We start from the raw sequence: 27,583 nt of genomic DNA, 5'->3' as shown, positions 1-27,583 counted from the left end.
TCTTGACTTGGGGACAATCACTCTTGTAGTGTCCCGGCTTTTTGCATTCATAGCAGATTACTTGGTCCTTTTTGGGTTCAAGTTTATTTTTTGCATCATTCTTAAACTTGTTTCTTTTAAAGAACTTTTTAAACTTTCTTGTTAGAAGTGTCAAGTCATCATCACAGTCCTCATCACTTGAGTTTTCTCTCAAGTGGCATTCTGAAGTTTTGAGTGTCATATCCTTCCTGTTCTTTGGAAGGATGTCTTCTTGCTCTTCATGAGCTTTACAAGTCATTTCGTAGGTCATTAATGACCCGATTAGTTCTTCAAGAGGGAAATTTCGCAGATCTTTTGCCTCTTGAATAGCAGTGACTTTAGGATCCCAACTCTTAGGAAGGGATCTTAGTATTTTGTTAACAAGCTCAAAATCCGAAAAGCTCTTTCCGAGTCCTTTTAGACCGTTGACGACATCCGTGAAACGGGTAAACATGTCGCCAATGGTTTCACTCGGTTTCATCCGAAAAAGTTCGAAAGAATGTAACAGCAAATTGATTTTTGACTCTTTTACTCTACTTGTGCCCTCATGGGTCACTTCGAGCGTGTGCCAAATATCAAACGCAGTTTCACAAGTTGAAACACGGTTAAACTCGTTTTTATCAAGTGCACAAAATAAGGCATTCATAGCCTTTGCATTAAGAGCGAAAGCCTTCTTCTCCAAATCATTCCAATCGATCATTGGAAGAGAAGACTTTGAAAAACCATTCTCGACAAGATTCCAAAGATCAATGTCCATAGAAATAAGAAAGATTCTCATTCGGGTCTTCCAATAGGTGTAGTCCATCCCATTAAACATGGGTGGACGTGTAATGGAATGGCCCTCTTGGTTTCCGGCGTAAGCCATCTCTCTTGGGTTTTAATCCTTTTGAGAGTTAACCGGGCTCTGATACCAATTGTTAGGATCGAGAGCACTAAGAGGGGGGGGTGAATTAGTGCAGCGGATATTTCTCAGCGATTAAAAAATGAAAGCTGCGTTCGTTCGATAAAGACTATTTTGATGCAAAAGCCGATTCTAAGATTACTTATGATTAAGTGCAGTTTACGTTTAAACACAGTTAGCGTCTAAACGCAATTTGCGTCTAAATGCAGATTGCGTCTAAACTCAGATTGCGTCTAAGCGCAGTTTGCGTCTTAGCGCAGATTGCGTCTAAGCGTAGATTGCGTCTAAACGCAGATTGCGTCTAAGCGTAGATTGCGTCTAAACACAGTTTGCGTCTAGGAGCAGTTTAAGCAGAAGTATAAAGACAATGTGCTGCTGTTGTACAGCTCAAAAAGTAATCTGCAAAAAATAGATTTACGTCTAAACGCAGATTTACGTCTAGACGCAGATTTACATCTAAACGCAGATTTACGTCTTAAACGCAGATTTACGTCTGAACTTTGAAACTCGTTTGTATACTCGCAGAAGGCAGTATGCAGTTGAAATCAAGACGTAAACGTGAACTGAGATCTGATGATTGTGCGACGAAAGCCGATTTACGTCTAAATGCAGTTTTACATCTAAATGTTGAAACTCGTTCGTAAAATTGCAGAGGACAGTTTGCAGTTATCAATAGGATCAAAATGTAAGTGTAAACTGCAAAGAAACTCGTTCGTAAAAGCACGGAAGACAGTTCTGCAGAATCAAACGTAAACGTAAACTGTAATGTACGAAAATATGAATTTACGTCTGAATGCAGATTCGAAAGAACAGCACTTAGAACTTGTTCGTGAAAGCGCAGAGAGCAGTAGTAATGAAGGAGGTTTGCAGTAATGATAAAGTGCTCAAAAATAAACGCAAACCAGAGATTTAGAGTGGTTCGGTCAGTCTTGACCTACTCCACTTTTGGCTTCCTCCACCGACGAGGTCGCCGACGTCAACTAGGGGCCTTCCTTCAATAGGCGAAGGCCAAACTGCCCTTTTACAGTTTCTCTCCTTTTGACAGGCTCAGGAGAAAACCTTTACAGACCTTTCTCTCCTCACTTTACAACTGAAAACTTGAAGAACAGAAGGAGGAGACTTAAAGGCTTTACAACACTTTTGAGCTCTTAGAATCACAGAAAAGATCAAGATTTCGGTGTAGGTCTGTATCTTTTCAGTGCTGAATGGGTTGGGAATTTATAGGCCCCAACCCAATTCAAATTTGGAGCTCAAAACAATCAAATCCCGGAATTCTGGGATCAGGCGGTTGCACCTCTTGACTGGAGAGGTTGCACCGCCTGGCAGAGCTCGAAGACCGAGCTCAGGCGGTGCCACCTCTCTGCCAGGGAGGTTGCACCGCCCAGTCTTGCTCGAAGACTGAGCTCAGGCGGTGCCACCTCTCTGCCAGGGAGGTTGCACCGCCCAGTCTTGCTCGAAGACTGAGCTCAGGCGGTGCCACCTCTCTGCTAGGGAGGTTGCACCGCCCAGTCTTGCTCGAAGACTGAGCTCAGGCGGTGCCACCTCCCGGCTGGGGAGGTTGCACCGCCCAGTCTCGCTGGAAGGCCTAGCCCAGGCGGTGCCACCTCCTGGCCTGGGCGGTGGCACCTCCTGGTGCAATCAGGGTCCGAATGGTTCATTCCATTCGGCCCAATTTCAGTCTTTCAGGGGCCCAATTGCCCCAAGATTAAGCCAATGGGATCACCTCCCATTTTCCAACTTAATCAATGTGCTAACTACGATTAAATCTAAGACAACTTCTGCAGCTTTGCTTCGGTGCGTCAATCGCTCCTTCCGACGAGTTTCCGGCGAACTTCCGTCGATCATCCGATGAACCCTCGATGATGCTCCTGCGGACTTCCGGCAAACTCCTGGACTTTGCGACGATCCACTTGGCAAGTTCCGACGAGCTTCGCTTGGCAAGCTTCTGGACTTCTCGGATCTGTTCTCGCAGAACCTCCGACGACCGTCCGAACTTCCGTCAAACTCCCAACGTGATCATGAACTTGACTCCGGCGCAACTCCTGCTACTTGTCTATCTTTCATCGTAGTTAATCCTGCACACTTATCTCAACACATAGATTAGACAACAAATGACAATTGACTTCATCATCAAAATCCGAGATTCAACACATGAAGATAAAGGTACAAAAAGCAGGAAGTAGTGAGCTGATGTATGTGGACATCAAGTTAAATGGCCAAACAACCCATGCAATGGTGGACACGGGGGCTACCCACAACTTCATAGCCGATCGTGAAGCACAGCGACTTGGGTTGATCTTGGAGAAGATCCTAAGCCGAATGAAGGTGGTGAACTCGGAGGCCAGGCGAATCTCCAGGTTGGCGAAGGGAGTTCCCATCAAAATCGGGACATGGAGCGGGAACACCAACATGATGGTCGTGCCACTGGACGACTTCTAAGTGATTCTTGGAATGGAGTTTATGCACGCGTCGAAGTTGGTGCCGATGCCGTTCTTGAACTCCCTATGTATGATGGGAGGCGATGACCCCTGCATGGTTCCCATCTCTCGGAGAGGAACCAAGGAGCCCAAACACATTTCGGCATTACAATTGAAGAAAGGGGTGTGAAAAGGCGAATTGACATTCGTTGCTACTATGAAGCTAGAGCCACTCAACGAGGAGGCCATTCAAGAACCTGTTGTGGTGGCGAACGTCCTAAAAGAGTTCAAAGATGTTATGCCACCCGAGTTGCCGAAGACTCTTCCACCACGCAAAGGCATGGATCACAGCATCGAGCTGGAGCCAGGAGTGAAGCCTCCAGCGAGACCACCCTACCGCATGCCCCCGCCAGAGTTGACAAAACTTAGGAAGCAGTTAGGTGAACTGCTAAGCGGTGGTCTCATCCGCAGCTCTAAAGCACCTTTCGGAGCTCCAGTTCTCTTCCAAAAGAAACAAGATGGGAGCCTCCGATTATGCGTCGACTACCGAGCCCTCAACAAAGTGACAGTGAAGAACAAGTATCCCATCCCGCTCATTACGGACTTGTTCGACCAATTGGGCAAGGCTAAGTATTTCTCAAAACTCGACCTTCGGTCGGGGTATTGGCAAGTGCGCATTGCTGAAGGCGACGAAGCGAAGACTACCTGTGTGACCAGGTATGGAGCGTTTGAGTTCTTGGTGATGCCTTTCGGCTTAACCAACGCTCCGGCCACATTCTGTACTCTCATGAACCAGCTATTCAAGGAGTATTTGGATAAGTTCGTGGTCGTCTACCTGGACGATATCGTCGTCTACAGTCAAACGCTCGAGGAGCACGTCAAGCACCTTCGGACAATTTTCAAGGTTCTCAGGGAGAACACTTTGTTCGTGAAAAGGGAGAAATACTACTTTGCTCAAACTGAGATCTTATTCTTAGGGCACCGAATCGGTGATGGCTCCATTCGGATGGATAAGTCGAAGGTGCAAGCAGTTGCGGAATGGCGAACTCCAAAGAAGGTGCCAGAGTTGAGATCCTTCCTTGGTTTCGTCAATTACTATCGACGCTTCATAGCGGGATATTCGAAGCGGGCAACCCCACTGACGGAGTTGCTGAAGAAGGAGCAGCCTTGGAAGTGGTCTGACAAATGTGAGATAGCATTCCAAGATCTGAAGGCTGCTGTTCTAGAAGAACCGGTGCTCAAATTGCCGAACTATAGAGATCCCTTTGAAGTCCATACAGATGCTTCGGACTTCGCTATTGGGGGGGTACTCATGCAGGAGGGTCATCCGGTGGCCTACGAGAGCCGCAAACTCAACGAGACCGAGCGGTAGTATCCAGTGCATGAGAAGGAAATAACAGTAGTGATCCACTGTCTACAAGTTTGGCGACACTACCTCCTCGGGTCACGATTTGTGCCGAGGACGGACAATATCGCCCTGAGCTATTTTCAAACTCAAAAGAAGCTCTCTCCAAAGCAAGCGCGATGGCAGGACTTCCTGGCTGAATTTGATATGGCAATGGAGTACAAGCCCGGGAAGGCAAATGTCGTGGCCGATGCGCTAAGTCGGAAAGTGGAATGCGTGAATGTCGTACAACTGGAGGGCAGAGGCCAAGCAAGTAAGTTGCACTATAACTTCCTTTCCCGAATCAGGGATGGACTGTATAGTGATCCCTAGGCAGTTATCCTGATGCAGCTCATCAAAGAAGGCAAGGCATGACGATTTTGGGTCCAGGTGGGACTTGTTTACACAAAAGGGAATAGGGTTTATGTTCCCCGAGTGGACAATTTAAGGCGTGAACTCTTAAAAGAGTGTCACGATTCCCTTTGGGCTGGACACCCAAGCATTCACAGAACGTTGGCTCTCGTGGAGAGGGCTTTCTACTGGCCGAAGATGGGGACTGATGTGGAGGAATATGTTCGAACATGCCTTACTTGGCAACAAGACAAGGTGGAGCAGCGGAAGCCGGTGGGACTTTTGGAGTCGTTGCCCATACCAGAAAGGTCGTGGGAGAGCATTTCCTTGGATTTCATATCAAGCTTGCCACCTGTAGGGGGACTCGGATCGATACTCGTGGTGGTCGATCAGTTTTCAAAGTATGCAACTTTCATCGCTGCTCCCCTACACTGTTCAGCAGAGGAGGCGGCCAGGCTGATGATGAAGGATGTAGTGAAGTATTGGGGAGTCCCGCACAATATCATTAGTGATCAAAATGCTCAGTTCCTAGGACGATTCTGGACCGAGCTATTCAAATTGTTGGGGTCAAAGTTATACTTCTCTACAAGCCTCCACCCCCAAACGGATGGCCAGACTGAAAGGATAAACTCGCTCCTGGAGCAATACCTCCGGCACTACGTGAGTGCCAATCAACGAGATTGGGTGAAGTTGTTGGACATTGCCCAATTCTCTTACAACTTGCAGCGGAGCTCTGCATCCAACAAGAGCCCCTTCGAGATCATTACAGGACAACAACTGTCGACTCCACACACCATGGCAATTGGGTATACTGGGAGTAGTCCATCAGCCTATCATTTCACAAAGGAGTGGCATCGAAATGCAGATATTGCCCGGGCTTACTTGGAGAAGGCGGCAAAAAGGATGAAGAAGTGGGCAGACTTGGGAAGGCGACCGCAAGAGTTCAAAGTTGGCGATTTGGTGTTGGTAAAGCTCCAACCAGCATCACACCAATTCTTTAGGAACAGAGTCCACAAAGGATTGGTGCGCAAGTATGAAGGGCCCTTCCCAATTATCAGCAGGGTAGGCAACGTCTCTTACAAGTTGCAGCTGTCGGCGTGGTTCAAAATTCACAACGTTCTTCACGCCAGCAACCTAAAAGCCTACCACTCGGATCCGCAAGATGCTTCCCGAAGTATTCCAACTCGGCTACCTCCCATCACAGCCTCCTACGAGAAGCGAGTGGAAACCATTCTGGCGGACCGCAAGATAAAGCTACCCAACGGAGCTAAGCAGACAGAGTACTTGGTGAAGTGGCGAAAGCTTCCCCAAACTGAAGCCAGTTGGGAGCCTGAAGACGCCCTGCGACATGAAGAAGAAGTCATCAACAACTACCAACAAGCGTCGACGAGGGCTTCGACAGTGTAATTGGGGGAGAATGTCACGAACGGTCGTCGAGCACCCGCAACAACTCCGTTCAACGAACCGTTCGTCGCTCACACCTATATGTACAGCTGCTTGACAGCATATTTTCTCTTGGTTTTGGGTCATTTTGCTTGTAAAAATGTAAGTTCGAACAAGCTGCAGCGTTACAAAGCGACCGCTCACCGAACCGATCAAAACAGCCCCAAAATAGCTCCATTTTCGCGTGTCGCGAGCTGATTTCTCCAATCTGCCTCCGCTCACCAAAACGTCAGCCATCTCAGCTCCTTTGAACCCCCCGGGTGGCACAGAGCTGGATGGGGCTTCGGTTATATACCAGGCGTTGAACTCTCTTTCGTAAGTTCGCACGTGGCCTTTACGGGAACTTGTTGTCGCGCCCGGGACCAGGTGAGCGGTTGTTTGTGGGCTTGCAGTTGTTCGTTCATCCTTCTAAAGCCTTGTTTTCCCCCTCTCCCTCTTTTCTCTTGTGCACGCAAGGTGCTCATTGAATTGCTTGTAAAGCTTCCCCTTTTCGCGAGACGCCGGGACTTGTCCGTCGCTCGTTCTTTCGAACTAACCAACTTTCTCTTTTTACAGGTCCTTCAGGACCTGCGAGAGGTTACAAGTGGGCTGATCCTTGCGGAGCAATATCGCAAGGACGAAGCGCGACTTAGGCAACGCAAGCTAAGTTCGCATCTTTGCCGCAATGGTGACTCGCGACTTAGGCAACGCAAGCTAAGTTCGCGTCTTTGGCCGCAAGGGTGCCTCACGCATTAGGCAATTCCAGCTAAGGCCATGACAAGGCGGTGGTACCACCCAGGGCAGTGTCAGTGTCAGACTGACTCTGCGCGGTGGTACCGCCCAACGCAAGCGATGGTACCGCTCGTGCTCGGGGAACCCATGATGGGAAAGTTTTAGTCTCCAAGTTTGAATCAACTTGAAGCCTATAAATACCCCCTCTTATCCCTGGTTAAAATACACAAGCATAGAGTATTCAAAAGTGAGAAAACGCTACTGTAATCTCTTTAGAAATTCCCTCCTCCACTCTAAGTTTAGAATTCTGTTAGAGAGGAGTGTGAGTGCTTGTAAGGGTTGTCTCCTAAACCCAATAAAAGGATAAGAGGGGTGTAAGAATGAGGTTGATCTTCGCCTATTAAAGGAAGATCAATAGTAGATGTCGGTGGCCTCGATGGAGGAGGAATCGGCGAAGTGGATTTAGGTCACGTTGACCGAACCACTCTAAAAATCTAGTTTACATTTTACTATAAGCAATTTATCTTTACTACAAACCTCTTTAATAGCTTACTGCCTTCAATACATTTACGAACACGTGTTTCAAGTTAAGCATTTCTAAGTTCGGGTTTTATCGTACGAAAGATTTTTCGAAACCGACGTTTATATCCGCTGCACTAATTCACCCCCCTCTTAGTACCGACCCCGATCCTAACAATTTCTACATCATGCAAACTAGCAAATTCTTTACATCATTAAAAAAAAATAAGCTAGCAATATTGAGATGTTCAAGAAAACAACTTTTGCTTCTTGAAATATACAAGTTAGCAATCTTTGCTTCTCATTTGAGATGAGCAAGCTAGTATGTCTTTGCATCTTCTTGACTTGTGCAAGCTAACTATCTCCCCCTTTGTCATTGTCAAAAAGAATGGAAGAATAAAATTTTATATCTCTTTTTTTTCTTTACAATAATTTTTAAATCATGACAAAGGATGAATAACAAAGATGAAAAATCAAGTTATAAATGTCAAAATAATTTTTCATCATGAATATTTTATCATTGCATGCATCATTTTCATAAGTTAAAGTGTTGCATGCATAATATCAAATCATCATTCATGATTATATCAATGTTTCAATCATTATTTCAATATGTTTGTGCATCATTATAGTTTCAATTTACAACATACACAATTTTAAAACTTTACATATCATCCTTACTCTATGCATGATACTAAAAATAAATCAATCATCATTATGAGCATATCATACATGATACTAAAATATTAAGATTTTTAAGCATTTATCAACATTTTGATCATGATACCAAACATTTATCATTTAGAGCATTCATGATACACATTATATACAATATATCATTATAATAAAAAGCATAAGTATTGCATGCATGCATAAATATTTCAAATCATAATAGTATCAAAATATCAAATTACATCATACCATACATGATCATAACTTCTCATTTGTATGCATGCATCAAAATAATATCAAGAGTATTTCATGCATAATTTTATATCAACACATGAAAAATATCAAGAGAATTTTGGTGATGAGATACACAAATAATGAAGACAAATTGTGAATATCAAGAAACACCACGATTCATTTTAACAAATCTCCTCTTAAATAAATAACGAAAAAAATTCTTAGGAGATTATGATATAGATAAAATTCATTTAATCTTGTAAGAGAACAAAACCTCAATTCATGCATATAAAATATTATAATTCGCATAGAAAATCTCTTCTTTAGTAAAATACCAAGAAAAAATCATAGGAGTACAAAGAAGAGATCTTGAAAAAAATCTCAAGTAATTCCAAGAGATCAAGATCATGATTTGAATAAAAACTTATTCAAATTCAAAACATCAAATCAAAATCATTTTCAAGAGATTCATAAAAAATGATCAAATAGATTCATCAAAGTCAATAAGATAGAGAAAAAGAATTTTCAAGAAAAATACTTTTCTCTTTTTAGTTGTTTCAATTCATGTGATTTATTTCATAGAAGTATACCTTTTTCATTTATTCCAAATAAAAAAATATATCAACATTTAAAATCGAAAGTACAAGATTTATTACGTAAAAGATCAATAAGGCATAAATCATAAAAATCATCATGCATCATTTTGAAAGATCAACTCATTAAGCATTATTAACAAATCATTACTTCAAATCAAACATGATTTCATTAATCATAGATTATCTTTAATCAAAATCATTTTGTTTGTATATCATAAAATATGCAATTTTCATGATTATTTTTAAAATCACTAGAAAGGTAAGCATGATCCAATTTTATTTTTGCATTTTCATTAAACATGCAATTCTCAAGAAAAATAGTTATTCTAAACTAAATTAAAAATAACTTATGAAAAGTATCATGTAATTTCAAAATAAATTAAAGATATTTTAATTACCTCATCGTCGAATGTCGTTAAGGCATAGTTTACCATCTCGCCTTTGTTGGTTTGCTTCTCGTCTTCAAATGTACTCGTTTCGTCCTAAAGTGCTTTCTTCTTCTTCAATTTGTTTTTATTTTTTGATTCTTGCTTTAAATACTTTTTAAGTTTTATTGTGAAAAGTTCAAGTTCATCATCACTTGAGCTGATCTTCAAAAGGATTTCGCTCAAGTGGTCTTCTTTTATTCGATGTCTGAAATCCTTTTTGTTCTTTGGAAGGTGGTTCTTAAGTTTTTCACGTGCATTGCACGTCATTTCATAGGTCATCTAAGACCTTACAAGTTCTTCAATTGGTAAATGATTCAAGTTTTTTTTTTCTTGAATAGCCATTATTTTTTATTCACGAGTTTTAGAAAGTAAACGTAAAACTTTATTCACAAGTTCAAGATTCGAAAAACATTTGCCAATAACTTTTAAACTATTGACGACATCCGTAAAGCGGGTGTACATGTCAACAATAGTCTCGCTCGACTTCATTTAAAACAGCTCGAAATCATGCATTAAAAAATTGATCTTCGAATCTTTTACTCTATTAGTGCCTTCATGTGTGATTTCGATAGTGTGCCAAATATCGAAAGTCGTTTCGCACGTAAAAACCCGATTAAACTTAGTTTTATCTAAGGTGCAAAACAAGGCATTCTAGCATTTAGAGAAAAAGTCTTCTCCAAATCATTCCAATGGTTCATTGGAACAGAAGACCTTTAAAAATCAAATTCGACTATGTGCCATAAATCAAGATTCAATAAAAGCAAGAAAACTCTCATTCGAGTTTTCCAATAAGTGTAGTTCATCCCATTGAAAAAGAGAGGACGAATGAGAGAGTAACCCTCTTGAAAGTCGAAAAGAGTCATTTCTCTTTGGGTGTTAAACCAATGAAAAAAATGAGGTTTTGATAACAATTGTTAGGAAAAGAGTCAGCACTAAGAGGGGGGAGTGAATTAGTGCATAGGTAAAAATTACGTCGGTTCAAAACTTCGTTACGATTAAATATGTTTCTGATGAAAAATTATTTCGTAAAGGTATTAAGTTTGAAAGCGTATGGAAGAGCATAGTGGATGTAAAGCAAGTAAAGTGGTTTGTAGTAAAGTAAATTACACAAGAGAAATACAAACCAGATTTTTATAATGGTTCGTTCGTCGTGACCTACATCCACTTCGCTGATTTCTCTTCCGTCGAGGCCACCGACATCCACTATCGGTCTTCTTTCAATGGGCGAAGACCAACTACCCTTTTACACTCCTCTTCTCCTTTTCATAGGTTTAGGAAACAACATTTTACAACCCTCTTTTACAAGGTATCCCTCTCACACCTCCCTTAGAACTCTCTTGAAGCTTTGGGAGGAGGGAACTCAACTTTCTAAGGTTTACAATTTTAGAATCACAATGTTTTTCTCAATATTTCTTACTAATCTATGCAGGAATAACTAGGGTATTTATATGCCCCAAATGAATTCAAATTTGGAGCCCAAAATTCAAACCCTCGAAATTTCAGGGTACGGGCGGTACCATCGCCTACAGCCTAACACTGGGTGGTACCACCGTCCAGACTAACGGTACCACCACCCAGACAATCTCGAAGATTGTGCCATAAGACTGGGTAGTACCACCGCCTGACATAATCTTGAAGACTGTGCTACGACGATTTCACATGTTTGGTCACTGTTTGGGCCTTTCTCTTGGCCCAACACAACCCAAACTTGGCCCAACTGTCTCCTAATTGGGTTGGCTCAATTATAATCCCTATTATGTGCTAACTATGAATTTTAAGACATTTACTAAGATAAACAAAGTCTGTAAGTCTAGGTTCTTCCGGTGAGCTTCTAGCGATCTTCGGGCGAACTTCCGACGATCTCTCGGCAATGTTCCAGTGGACCCCCGGCAAGCTCCTGAACTTCATGATGATCTTCTTGGCGAGTTCCGACGAGCTTCTTTAACAAGCTCTGGGCTTCTCGATCAATTCCGGTAGAACTTCCGACGAACGTCCAAACTTCCAACGAACTCTCGAACTCCCAACAAAATCGCATCCTTACTCCGAGACTTCATTTTGTTTTATGCCTTGCTATCATAGTTAATATTGCACATGTAAAAATATACTTCAATCTAGATAATTAATACTAAGCATGAATCATATTGTCCGACATGTCATTGGTCCATCGACGCTTCGTCCGATTCTTCAGCGCATCGTCATCTCTTTATTACCCAACTGACCAGTTGACTCCGCAACTCCGATATCCTTGACTCAATATCCGCTTTTCTTGGCCCGATGCCCGAATCCATGGTCCGAAACCTTTTGTCGATACATCGACCGATCCTCCGACCCGACATCCAAACATCCAATCTTCTGACATGTTTTCCTCCTACCCAACATGATTCTTCTTGCTTTAATTGTCTCATCCTGATCGAAGCATCCTGCGTCACTAAAAACGCAGATCAAATCATAAACACTTATCAATTGATTTCATTATCAAAATCCGAGATTCAACAATTTTATCTCATAAAATATTAATGAACTTTCAATATTTCGATTCTTCTTGATAAATGCACTATTCATGAACATTTCCCTTTCTTTGCTTGAGACTATTGTTCATTTCCTTTTTGTTGATGATAAAGAGGGAGAAATGTGACAAATTGATGATAAAATTATATTATGAATGCTTAAATTGATGATAAATTAGGATTATGAATGTTTGAAATAATGCGTCAAATGTATCTTATCATAAATGATTTGCAATTGCTTGAAATATGATTGGAATTAGTAAATGATTTACGATTGCTTGAAATATGATCGGAATCATCAAATACATCGTAAATACTTCAAAAATATCAAAATATATTGCGTATGTATCATGAATGCTTGAAATGTATTCTGACATGAATACTTGAAAATATTTTAATTATACTTAATTTCGAATCAAAATGATAAATGTATATCATTGTGATTATCATGCTTAATTTCATACTTACAATTGATATCATATCATTACACTTTCAATCAATATTGGATTGATGAATTATCACCTTTTATCAAAATTTGAATCTTATTAAATTTCATATTTGAAATTCATATCATAAAAATGATAATTGTCTATCGTCATTTGATATTGGACTTAAAAATGAATATCATATCTTAACATCATTTGTATTATGATAAATATATTATATCATATTTTGATATGATAAATCATGATTAGTATCATGATTTGCATGTCAATAAGTTTAAATGTATATAACTTATCGATTTGATACTTAAATTCGTCTTGAATTCAAAAATATCTTTTTTCTTAAGTATAACATATAGATAGGGAGAGTTAAAGTTAACTTCGTTATCAATTGATCATCATTATCAAAAAAAAATTATTAAATCTTAAATTTTAATAATAAAGATCAAGATTTCGTTTGAAATTTAAGAGTTCGTCAAAAGTCCGAAGGTTCGTTAAAAATACTGTCAAAATAGATCAAGAAAAAATTCATCGAAACTCGCCAAGAAAATCATCGTGAAGTCAAGCATGCCGGAAGTCCACTAAGAGATTATCGAAAGATCGTCGGAAGCTCATCGAAAAAAACATAAACTTATCGAGCTTGTTTTGTTTAATATATACCTTAAAAATCGTAGTTAGCACCATTAGTTGTTACTATCAAGCGGTAATACTGCCCTGTTAGATGATGTTACTGCTAAAACCCAACCTCCGAGACTTTGTCAGATGATAGTATCGCCAAACTGAGTGGTGATACGATACCATCTAGTATTAGTACTGCAAACGATGATACCACCAACAGCGATACCACCAGTACCCCGTAAACCCAAGATGAAACCCCTTTTGACTCCAATTTTTCAATACTTGTGTTGTATTCGATTTTACTTCATTACAAATTGTCCTATCACCTCTTCTCTACTCTCTTACAAGAGTGAAACAACTTTTCAGTTCTCATCGAACTAAGATTGCAACTCACCCTCCTCCTCAAATTTTACTATCAAACTCTACAAATTCTATATCTATTGATCCGATGAACGCATATAAAAATTTTTGTTACAATACAAAACTAAATCATTTTTATGTAACATATAACTAATTAGAGTATTTAAATAACTTTTTAACATAGTCGTAATATTTAAACTAAGAGTATTTAGATAATCTTCATCATAACTAAGAGTATTTAGATAATCTTTCATCATAACGCATTCAAATTACCCAAAAAATAATCGTTCCATGGACAATCCAATTTTCAATTTTTCAAATCCTACCACCGAGTTTGATTCATAACTACTCATTCTCTGATAAACCTGATTCACCTTCACTGAGTGGAAATAAAGACGATTTGAAGAATTAGCAGATAAAGAATTCATTCGACAGCAAATTAAGTTATGAATTGGTAAGGAGATGGAAATTAAAGGGCGTCACCCTGATCAAGTTGTATGTCATAGAGGATACTCCTTTATCCAGAAAGGATTCGTCATGTACAGTAATATATAAAGTATATACAAAGAAAATGTTCCATATTTAAAAAATTAAAATATTTTTCTTATTTATTCCTTTGAGGTAGTTCAAATAACTAAGACTTGAAAGATCTCTTTTTGGCCGATTAATCATATAATGATATTGATGATTCTTCTCAAAAAATAAGTATGAGATTTAAATCTTCATGCATGTTTCATCTATGAAATGTCGAATTTTTATTCAGGTTCACTTAATATTTCAAATTTAAACTCTGAAATGTTTAATGTCCTCAAAGTCTTCTTTTGCATTTGGCCTTCTGGTTCCAGAAATACAAAATTACTCATTGACTGGATTTCCTAATAGTCCTTAACATATTTTGTCAACACTTGAAATAAAAATAGCATATCAAGATATTTCTATAGACTTACAAAACATAGAGAACTATTAAATGGATTCTATTAAACCTTTCAGATATATAGTAAAAATTAAAATTCATTTTCCTGACAGTATTGCACTTATTCCTAAATTGCAAAAGTAAATTCTATCTACTTTATTATTGTATCATTATTGATTAAACTCAATAAAACATCCAATCATATTCGTAAAATCAACACCAATTGAAAAAAGTTGTAATCCGCACTACCTCCGCAAGATCATGATGAGGAGTTCACATGCGGACGAGTATAGGTCGGAAAAGATTGCTCTCGCAAACGAAGAAATTGCCACAAAACATGGAATGGTAGGTTTTGGGACAGAGTGAGTCTGCTTCGCAATCCACCTTCTTGACCCAAAACAGAGACGAAATAGAGGGAGATCAACGAAAACACATGTTCCAGTTTCGAAGGGCCCGGAAAATCACGGATGGAATTCATTTCCAGGTGAGTTGAGGCTGGATTTCTATCTCGCAAGATGTAAAGAATTATGTTGCATGGATCACATGGGTTTCAAGATCCATGCAAGAAGCTGATCTTGCCGAGAACCCTAGAAATCGAACATAGAGAAAATTTCCGCCGGAGAAATCGCGATCCATTACGCAAAAGACGAAAAAACAGAAATGAACAGAGAGGAAAAAAAATCGACGGAGAAGTCGTGACCGATTGCACCCATGCCACCAGAAGAGAGGAATAAGCGACCATCAGCATAATCGAAGATCCAAGGGAGGCGTCCGGGGAAGAGGTCTCGGGGCTTCCATGGTTGGGGGCGGTGAGGATGAGTCACGAAAAGGAAGTGGGATGGAGAGTATTTATAGGCAATAGACCTTTAGGGTTCCGGGAGTTGGTGTCGTTCAAATTTGAAATACCGGTAAAGTCCTCGCAAGGATATTTGGCTGCGGAATATTGAATTTAATATATTTTTCTTTTCATTATTTTCACAAAAAAAAATAGATGAAGATATATTAAATAAATTTTAAACTAATAAATAATTTATATATAATAGTAATAATGATAATATCAACTAATATTATAAACATAAATGTCTATCCATTAATCCAAAATCAATTATTGAATGATATAAAAAAATTTATATAGCATAATTATCATCACTAGTTCAATACGAGTGAATCAATTTGATATTATAATCTAAATTCTCGAACTCATTTATATTTATTTCAATATGTTCATCCTCGTATCTCTAACTTAATAATTCCTTATATTTTTATATATATTTAATCATAATAAAAATCTAAATTATCAAGATTAAAGTTATTATTTGTCACGTTTAAGCACAACTATTTTCACGATATTCTTATATATATATATAATAATAGAAATGATAATATCAACTAATATTATAAACATAAATGTCTATCCAATAACTCAAAATCAATAATTCAACAATATATAATAAAAAATTTATCTAGCATAATTGTCATCACTAGTTCTACACTAAATCAATTTGATATTATAATCTAAATTTTTAAACTTATTTGTGTTATTTCCATCCTCATATCTCTAACTTAATCTTCCATTATATTTATTTTATCTATTTTCCTTAATCATAATAAAAATTCAAGTTATCAAAATTGAAAGTATTATTTATCATATTTAAGTAAAACTATTTCCACGATAATCCTACCTAAAATCAATTATCCAATGATATAGAAGAAATAATTTATCTAGCATAATTGTCATCACTAGTTCTATCTACACTAGTCAGTCAATTTAATATTATAATCTAAATTTTCAAACTCATTTGCATTTATTTCAATATGTTCATCTCTAACTTAATCTCCCCTTATATTTTTTATATATTTTTTAATCATAATAAAAATCCAAGTTATCAAGATTGAAAGTATTATTTGTCACATTTAAGTACAACTATTTTGACGACATTTCTAATTTTATGATTGACATAAATATATTATATATAATTTTTAACTAATAAAAATTATATATATAATAATAGAAATGATCATATCAACTAATATTATAAACATAAATGTTTATCCATTAACCCAAAATCAATTATTCAATGATATAGAATAAATAATTTATCTAGCATAATTGTCATCTCTAGTGAGTCAATTTGATATTATAATCTAAAGTTTCAAACTCATTTGTGTTTACTTCAATATGTTTATCCTCGTATCTCTAACTTAATCTTCCCTTATATTTCTTTTATAAATTTCCCTTAATCATAATAAAAATCCAAGTTATCAAGATTGAAAGTATTATTTATCACATTTAAGTAAAAATATTTTCATGATAATCCTAATTTTATGATTGACATAAATATATTATATATATAATTTTAAACTAATAAAAATTATATATATAATAATAGAAATGATAATATCAACTAATACTATAAACATAAATGTCTATCCATTAACCCAAAATCAATTATTGAATGATATAGAAGAAATAATTTATCTAGCATAATTGTCATCACTAGTTCTAACTCAATTTGATATTACTATCTAAAATTTTAAATTCATTTGTGTTTATTTCAACATGTTTATCCTCATATCTCTAACTTAATATCCCTTTATATTTCTTTTATATATATTTTTAATCATAATAAAAATCCAAGTTATCAAGATTGAAAGTATTATTTGTCATGTTTAAGTAAAACTATTTTCACGATATTCCTAATTTTATAATTGACATAAATATATTTTAAGATAAACTAAAATCATTTTACTTAAAGAGTATTAAGCAATATTTCATTGTTATTTAACTCAATCAATTCATGTGTATTATTAAAAAGTATAAAGTCAATAAGTTCATTCTCGATTTTCAACATAATCGATCAAATAAGTAAATCATATTGATTAATAATTTGATTTTTAATTTTTCTGATTGGATCACTTGGTTTGATATGATCTTTATAACTATGAAAAAGACAACTCACAAAATCCAAGTTCATATGACAAGAGGAATATTGATGGGAATTACAAAAGTTTATGGTGAGAAATCTTGATCATAAGAAGAATGTTGATGCTCAAAATCATATTTCAATTGAAAAATAATAATTATATTAAAAAATATTATAATTGGATAATGTTTCATTATTTAAAAATATTTAGATCTAAATCTAAGACAAAGTTGAAAAAGTTTAATTATTTTCATGATATATTTTCAAATATATCAAAACCTTCATAATTTTATCCAAAATCATTCAAATTCTCATGATAATAAATTTATAATATATATAAGATTATGGTAAAATTGATATTTATTGTCAATAAAAATAAGTAGTTAAAACTGAATTATAATATTTTTATTATAATTATAATATTTTGGTTCAATGATAAAAACATTGTAGGTCCGATATCCTAATTGAAATATTTTTTATTATCATTCTTTGTGATAGGTAAAATAAATATTATAAGAATCTTTACAAATGATAGCCCTAAATTTAAGGTTACATAAAATAGATACAAATAAGGACTTATTATCCATTATTTGAAATGTCTCTAAATATTCATAAGTTTTATTCAAAATCAAAAAAGTGTTGAATCTCGTATTTTGATGATGAAACTACTAGATATATGTTTATGATTTAATCTGTGTTTTGAATGACGCAAGATGCTTCGATCAGGATGAGACAATTAAAACAGGAAAATCATGTTGTGCCGGAGGAACATGTCAGAAGATTGGATGTCGGGCCGGTGAATCGGTCGACGTATCGATAGAAGGCTTCGGGCCGTGGACTCGGGCATCGGGCCAAGAAGAGCGGGTATTGTGCCAAGGATATCAGAGTTGCGGAGTCAACTGGCTGATTGGGCAATAGGCCGCAGGAGAGGACGATGCGCCGAAGAATCGGACGAAGCGTCGAGGGACCAATGACATGCCGGACAACTTGGTTAATTGCTTAGGATTAATTGTCTCGATCGAAGTTTTGTTTTTATATGTGCAGGATTAACTACGATGGAAGTAAGACATGCAGCAGGAGTTGCGCCGAAGTCAAGACTATAATCACGTTGGGAGTTCGAGAGTTCGACGGAAGTCCGGATGGTCGTCGGAGGTTCTGCGGGAACAAATCCGAGAAGTCTAGGAGCTTGCCAAAGAAGCTCGTCGGAACTCGCCAAGTGGATCGTCGCAAGTCCAGGAATTTGCCGGAAGTTCGCAGGAGCATCACCGAGGGTTCATCAGATGATCGATGGAAGTTCGCCGGAAGAAGCGATTGACGCACCGGAGCAAGTTACAGTAAATGTCTTAGGAAACATCGTAGTTAGCACAACGATTAAGTTAGAAATGGGAGGTGATCCCATTAACTTAATCTTGGGGCAATTGGGCCCCTGAAAAACCCAAATTGAGCCGAATGGATCAACCCATTCGGACCCTGATTTCTGTCAGGCGGTTGAACCGCCCCAGCCAGGCGGTGGCACCGCCTGGGCTCAGTCTCCGAGCAAGACTAGGCAGTGCAACCGCCCCTGACAGGAGGTGGCACCGCCTGAGCTCGGTCTCCGAGCTCTGGCTGAGCGGTGCAACCGCCTCAGTCAGTCGGTGGCACCGCCTGAGCTCGGTCTTCGAGCTCTGGCAGGAGGTGCAACCACCACTGACAGGCGGTGACACCGCCAGCATCGGGAACTAAAGAGGATTCAAATTTTGGAGACCAAATTTGAATCCTCTTGATGCCTATAAATACCCCTCAAATCTCAGCTAAGATTACAACCTTTTGTGAAGCTAGAAGTTGAGAAAAGCTTTAGGAAAAGTCTTGTTTTCAATAGCTTGAGTGTTCACTGTTGAATCTCGGATTTTGATGATGAAGTCAATTGTCATTTGTTGTCTAATCTATGTGTTGAGATAAGTGTGCAGGATTAACTACGATGAAAGATAGACAAGCAGCAGGAGTTGCGCCGGAGTCAAGTTCATGATCACGTTGAGAGTTCGAGAGTTCGACGGAAGTTCGGACGGTCGTCGGAGGTTCTGCGAGAACAGATCCGAGAAGTCCAGAAGCTTGCCAAGCGAAGCTCGTCGGAACTTGCCAAGTGGATCGTCGCAAAGTCCAGGAGTTTGCCGGAAGTCCGCAGGAGCATCACCGAGGGTTCATCGGATGATCGACGGAAGTTCGCCGGAAACTCGCCGGAAGGAGCGATTGACGCACCGAAGCAAAGCTGCAGAAGTTGTCTTAGATTTAATCGTAGTTAGCATGTTGATTAAGTTGGAAAATGGGAGGTGATCCCATTGGCTTAATCTTGGGGCAATTGGGCCCCTGAAAGACTGAAATTGGGCCGAATGGAATGAACCATTCGGACCCTGATTGCACCAGGAGGTGCAACCGCCCAGGCCAGGAGGTGGCACCGCCTGGGCTAGGCCTCCCAGCGAGACTGGGCGGTGCAACCTCCCCAGCAGAGAGGTGGCACCGCCTGAGCTCAGTCTTCGAGCTAGACTGGGCGATGCAACCTCCCTGACAGAGAGGTGGCACCACCTGAGCTCAGTCTTCGAGCAAGACTGGGCGGTGCAACCTCCCTGGCAGAGAGGTGGCACCGCCTGAGCTCGGTCTTCGAGCTCTGCCAGGCGGTGCAACCTCTCCAGTCAAGAGGTGCAACCGCTTGATCCCAGAATTCCGGGATTTGATTGTTTTGAGCTCCAAATTTGAATTGGGTTAGGGCCTATAAATTCCCCACCCATTCAGCACTGAAGAGATACAGACTTACACTGAAATCTTGATCTTTTCTGTGATTCTAAGAGCTCAAAAGTGTTGTAAAGCCTTTAAGTCTCCTCCTTCTGTTCTTCAAGTTTTCAGTTGTAAAGTGAGGAGAGAAAGGTCTGTAAAGGTTGTCTCCTGAGCCTGTCAAAAGGAGAGAAACTGTAAAAGGGCAGTTTGGCCTTCGCCTATTGAAGGAAGGCCCCTAGTTGACGTCGGCAACCTCGTCGGTGGAGGAAGCCAAAAGTGGAGTAGGTCAAGACTGACCGAACCACTCTAAATCTCTGGTTTGCGTTTATTTTTTAGCACTTTATCATTACTGCAAACCTCCTTCATTACTACTGCTCTCTGCGCTTTCACGAACAAGTTCTAAGTGCTGTTCTTCCGAATCTGCATTCAGACGTAAATTCGTATTTTCGTACATTACAGTTTACGTTTACGTTTGATTCTGCAGAACTGTCTTCCGTGCTTTTACGAACGAGTTTCTTTGCAGTTTACACTTACATTTTGATCCTATTGATAACTGCAAACTGTCCTCTACAATTTTACGAACGAGTTTCAACATTTAGACGTAAAACTGCATTTAGACGTAAATCGGCTTTCCTCGCACAATCATCAGATCTCAGTTCACGTTTACGTCTTGATTTCAACTGCATACTGCCTTCTGCGAGTATACAAACGAGTTTCAAAGTTCAAACGTAAATCTACATTTAAGACGTAAATCTGCGTTTAGACGTAAATCTGCGTCTAGACGTAAATCTGCGTTTAGACGTAAATCTGTTTTTTGCAGATTACTTTTTGAGCTGTACAACAGCAGCACATTGTCTTTATACTTCTGCTTAAACTGCTCCTAGACGCAAACTGTGTTTAGACGCAATCTGCGCTTAGACGCAATCTGCGTTTAGACGCAATCTGCGCTTAGACGCAAACTGCGCTTAGACGCAATCTGAGTTTAGACGCAATCTGCATTTAGACGCAAACTGCGTTTAGACGCTAACTGTGTTTAAACGTAAACTGCACTTAATCATAAGTAATCTTAGAATCAGCTTTTGCATCAAAATAGTCTTTATCGAACGAACGCAGCTTTCATTTTTTAATCGCAGAAAAATATCCGCTGCACTAATTCACCCCCCCCCCTCTTAGTGCTCTCGATCCTAACAATTGGTATCAGAGCCCGGTTAACTCTCAAAAGGATTAAAACCCAAGAGAGATGGCTTACGCCGGAAACCAAGAGGGTCATTCCATTACACGTCCACCCATGTTTAATGGGACGGACTACACCTATTGGAAGACCCGAATGAGAATTTTTCTTATTTCTATGGACATTGATCTTTGGAATCTTGTCGAGAATGGTTTTTCAAAGTCTTCTCTTCCAATGATCGATTGGAATGATTTGGAGAAGAAGGCTTTCGCTCTTAATGCAAAGGCTATGAATGCCTTATTTTGTGCACTTGATAAAAACAAGTTTAACCGTGTTTCAACTTGTGAAACTGCGTTTGATATTTGGCACACGCTCGAAGTGACCCATGAGGGCACAAGTAGAGTAAAAGAGTCAAAAATCAATTTGCTGTTACATTCTTTCGAACTTTTTCGGATGAAACCGAGTGAAACCATTGGCGACATGTTTACCCGTTTCACGGATGTCGTCAACGGTCTAAAAGGACTCGGAAAGTGCTTTTCGGATTTTGAGCTTGTTAATAAGATACTAAGATCCCTTCCTAAGAGTTGGGATCCTAAAGTCACCGCTATTCAAGAGGCAAAAGATCTACGAAATTTCCCTCTTGAAGAACTAATCGGGTCATTAATGACCTACGAAATGACTTGTAAAGCTCATGAAGAGCAAGAAGACATCCTTCCAAAGAACAGGAAGGATATGGCACTCAAAACTTCAGAATGCCACTTGAGAGAAAACTCAAGTGATGAGGACTGTGATGATGACTTGGCACTTCTAACAAGAAAGTTTAAAAAGTTCTTTAAAAGAAACAGTTTAAGAATGATGCAAAAAATAAACTTGAACTTAAAAAGGACCAAGTAATCTGCTATGAATGCAAAAAGCCGGGACACTACAAGAGTGATTGTCCCCAAGTCAAGAAAAGAACAACAAAGAAGAAGGCGCTCCAAGCAACATGGGATGATTCGAGCGCATCTGAGGAAGAGGAGTCCAACACCGAGCAAGTTGCTCATTACGCCTTAATGGCCATCGAAGATGAGGTAACAAATTCAATAAATGCTGATTTATCTTTCGATGAATTATTAAATGCTTTCAATGACTTATTTGACGAATGCAAGAGTATAAGTAGAAAATATAAATTGCTGAAAAAGATGCATGATAGTCTTACTTGTGAGTTTGATAAGTTAAAAGTCGAACATCATGATAGTTTAAATTCATGTATCAAATGTCATGATTTAGAAACTTTGCAAAAAGAAAACCTGCTACTCAAGGACACCTTGAAGAAATTCGAGGTTGGTAGCAAGTCATTAAACATGATCCTTGCAAATAAGGGTCACATTCCAAAAAGGAGCGGAATTGGATTTGTGAGAAGTCCTCACCAAAATCCAACCACCTTCATAAAAGGCTCCATCTTACATGTTCAACACCAAACCAAGTGCAACTTTTGTTGCAAATCTGGACACAAGACACATTGTTGTCCATTCAAGAAAATAAGTCCAAACAAACTAATTTGGGTCCCTAAAGGAACCATGATAAACTCTATGCAACATGATAGAAAATGCAGATCTATTTATGAGGCACCCAAAAGCAAATGGGTACCTAAACATCATCCTTTCTTGTAGAAAACTAAACCATCGCAAGCTAGGAGCAAGAGATGGTACCTTGATAGTGGATGCTCAAGGCATATGACCGGAGATCCATCTCAATTCTCTAAGCTCACTAGCATAGACGAAGGATATGTCACCTTCGGAGACAACAACAAGGGTAAAATCATTGGCAAAGGAACCATAGGTAACAAATCCAACTTCTCTATTGAAGATGTTTTACTAGTTGATGGTTTAAAACATAACCTCTTGAGCATTAGTCAATTATGTGATAAAGGATATATTATAAGATTTGAATCTAATGCTTGCATCATTGAAAAACCACACAAAAATATATCTATGATTGCATTAAAACAAAATAACGTATACACTATTGACATCAATGACTTATGTGATGAAATGTGTTTTGCCGTTATGAATGAGGATGCTTGGCTATGGCATAGAAGATTAGGTCATGCTAGCATGAAACTAATCACTCAAGTATCATCTAGAGAACTTGTAAGAGGAATTCCTCATATCAAGTTCATCAAAGATAATGTATGTGATGCTTGCCAATTAGGTAAGCAAATTAAGGGTAGCTTCAAAGCTAAGAATCAAATAAGCACCTCTAGGCCCTTACAATTGATCCATATGGACTTGTTCGGACCAATCTCTACATCGAGTCTAGGAGGTAGCAAATACACCTTTGTCATTGTTGATGACTATAGCAGATATACATGGACCTACTTCTTAAAACAGAAAAATGAATGCTTTAGATATTTTACCAAGTTTTGTAAACTTGTTCAAAATGAGAAGGGATCTATGATTTCGTCAATTAGAAGTGATCATGGTGGAGAATTTCAAAACCATGATTTCCAAGAATTCTGTGAACTCAACGGATACAACCATAATTTCTCTACTCCAAGAAATCCTCAACAAAATGGGGTAGTAGAAAGAAAAAATCGAAATTTACAAGAAATGGCAAGAACCATGTTGAATGAACATAGCCTACCCAAATATTTTTGGGCTGAAGCTGTAAACACTGCATGCTATATTTTAAATAGAGTCCTAGTAAGACCCTTACTCACCAAAACTCCTTATGAGTTATGGAATAACAAAAAACCCAATGTCTCATATTTTAAAGTCTTTGGGTGTAGGTGTTTTATCTTGAATGAAAAGGATAACTTAGGAAAATTCGATGCTAAATCTGATGAAGGAATCTTTCTTGGTTATTCTTCGGTTTCTAAAGTTTTTCACATTTTCAATAAAAGAACCTTAATTATTGAAGAATCCATCCATGTTGTTTTCAATAAGATTTCAGAAATTAAGAAAAATGATCTTGATGATGATGTTAATTTTGATTCCTTGAATTTAAACGAAACCCCGTCTCCAACTAGCAACTTGGATGCATCCACTTCCGAAACATCCTTACCCAAGGATTGGAAGTATGTAGATGCTCATCCTAAGGAGCTAATCCTAGGAGACACATCAAAGGGGGTTCAAACACGATCTTCTTTTAAAAACTTTTGTGCCAACGCCGCCTTTCTCTCCCAAATTGAACCCAAATGTGTTGATGAAGCCATGAAAGATGATTCATGGATTATCGCAATGCAAGATGAATTAAATCAATTCGAGAGAAATGAAGTGTGGACGCTTGTTCCTAGGCCAAATGACCATTTAGTTATTGGTACTAAATGGGTCTTTAGAAACAAGCAAGATAAAAATGGTATCGTGGTTAGAAACAAGGCTAGATTAGTGGCCAAAGGTTTCAACCAAGAAGAAGGTATCGATTACGAAGAAACCTTCGCACCTGTGGCTCGATTGGAAGCCATAAGGATGCTCCTTGCCTATGCTAGTTGTAATAATTTTAAGTTATTTCAAATGGATGTTAAAAGCGCTTTTCTAAATGGTTTTATTTCCGAAGAAGTTTATGTTGAACAACCTCCTGGATTTGAAAATAATAGCCTCCCTAATCATGTGTTTAGATTAACTAAAGCTCTCTATGGTTTAAAACAAGCCCCAATGGCTTGGTATGAGAGACTTAGTTCTTTTCTCATTGAAAATAATTTCATAAAAGGCAAGGTTGATACTACATTGTTTATCAAGAATTTTGAAAATAATTTTCTCATTGTTCAGATTTATGTTAATGATATCATCTTTGGCTCTACAAATGAATCTCTTTGTGAATCTTTTGCTAAAACTATGAGTCTTGAATTCGAAATGAGCTTAATGGGAGAATTAACATTCTTCTTAGGTTTACAAATCAAACAACTAAGCAATGGCATCTTTATTAGTCAAACTAAATATGCCATGAATTTATTAAAAAGGTTTAACATGAACAACTCAAAGGCTAGTAACACTCCTATGAGCACCTCCACTAAGTTAGAAATTGATGAAAGTGGAGAAAGCTTTGATCAAAAAACTTATAGGGGTATGATAGGAAGTTTACTTTACCTCACTGCAACCAGACCAGACATCATGTTCAGTGTAGGACTTTGTGCTAGATTTCAATCAAACCCTAAGATATCTCATCTCAAAGCAGTTAAAAGAATATTTAGATATCTTAATGGTACCACAAATCTAGGATTATGGTACCCAAAATCAGAGAATTTTGAGTTAATTGCTTATGCTGATGCTGACTTTGCTGGCTGTAGATTAGATAGAAAAAGCACATTAGGATCATGTCAATTTTTAGGACATGCCCTTGTTTCCTGGTCATCAAAGAAACAAAACTCGGTTGCACTATCAACAACCGAAGCTGAATATATTGTAGCAAGTGCATGCTGTGCACAAGTTGTATGGATGAAAAATACCTTAGAAGATTATAAAGTTCATCTCAAAAATATTCCAATTAAATGTGATAACACAAGTGCAATATGCTTAACCAAGAATCCTATACAACACTCAAGAACAAAACATATTGATATTAGACATCACTTTATACGAGATCATGTCACCAATCATGACGTAACCATAGAGTTCATTGATACTAAACATCAACTAACTGACATTTTTACAAAACCTCTAAGTGAAGAACAATTTGATTTCATTAGAAGAGAACTAGGAATGTTGATGTGTCCGAACAGATAAATTTGTTAAAATCATTTTCTTTCGGACTATATTGTATGATCAAATCACTTGATTTCCATGATTATATGTGAAAATCTGCAACAAAATCTTGTCCGAATGCATCTTATTTATGAAACAGATTTTCTCGTACACCTTCATGAAAATTGAGTTTCTGAAATAGATTTGATGAAGTGATTCATGTGTATGCATTCCATCCTGCAAAATCTTTACAATGGATTATAACACAAAGGGGAAGAAGTATTTAAAGCAATCTATGTAAAATTCCTCTATAAGCTTGCTATTATTATTTTCTGGTATCATAGTTACTATGATTTTTGTTGATGACAAAGGGGGAGATATATATGAATTGATAAACACTGCCATGATTAGAAATACTATGAATGATGCTATAAACACTGCTATGATTATGCCATCCTTGCATCACCAAGAGATATATGAACATGTGCTAAAGTTTGCATTATGCCCTGAGTTGATATCTTATCATGTGAAGAAAATGCAAAACTTGCTAGAATATTTCAAATGTGTGCATCATGTAATAAGTTTCACAGCTTTATATGATAATGTTCAAACTACATGATGAATAGTTACAAACACAATCATACAAACTTATTGATGTATGTCAAACCCTGACATCATCCTTGAAGAGATACATCATGATGAGTATCATGATGGGAGTATTGATAAGTTTAACTGATCTAACTTATCAATACGTCACTTGAATTCTTAGGTCTTGAATTCAAGGTTGACTTATCTCAACTATGGCATATAGACAAGGGGAGTTAAGGATAACTCCATTATCAATTGATTGTCATCATCAAAAAGGGGGAGATTGTTGAATCTCGGATTTTGATGATGAAGTCAATTGTCATTTGTTGTCTAATCTATGTGTTGAGATAAGTGTGCAGGATTAACTACGATGAAAGATAGACAAGCAGCAGGAGTTGCGCCGGAGTCAAGTTCATGATCACGTTGGGAGTTCGAGAGTTCGACGGAAGTTCGGACGGTCGTCGGAGGTTCTGCGAGAATAGATCCGAGAAGTCCAGAAGCTTGCCAAGCGAAGCTCGTCGGAACTTGCCAAGTGGATCGTCGCAAAGTCCAGGAGTTTGCCGGAAGTCCGCAGGAGCATCACTGAGGGTTCATCGGATGATCGACGTAAGTTCGCCGGAAACTCACCGGAAGGAGCGATTGACGCACCGAAGCAAAGCTGCAGAAGTTGTCTTAGATTTAATCGTAGTTAGCACGTTGATTAAGTTGGAAAATGGGAGGTGATCCCATTGGCTTAATCTTGGGGCAATTGGGCCCCTGAAAGACTGAAATTGGGCCGAATGGAATGAACCATTCGGACCCTGATTGCACCAGGAGGTGCAACCGCCCAGGCCAGGAGGTGGCACCGCCTGGGCTAGGCCTCCCAGCGAGACTGGGCGGTGCAACCTCCCCAGCAGAGAGGTGGCACCGCCTGAGCTCAGTCTTCGAGCTAGACTGGGCGGTGCAACCTCCCTGACAGAGAGGTGGCACCGCCTGA

The sequence above is a fragment of the Musa acuminata genome, chromosome BXJ3-11, assembly GCF_036884655.1.
Source record: "Musa acuminata AAA Group cultivar baxijiao chromosome BXJ3-11, Cavendish_Baxijiao_AAA, whole genome shotgun sequence".
NCBI classification, from domain to species: Eukaryota; Viridiplantae; Streptophyta; class Magnoliopsida; order Zingiberales; family Musaceae; genus Musa; species Musa acuminata.
This window is presented reverse-complemented; position numbering follows the sequence as displayed.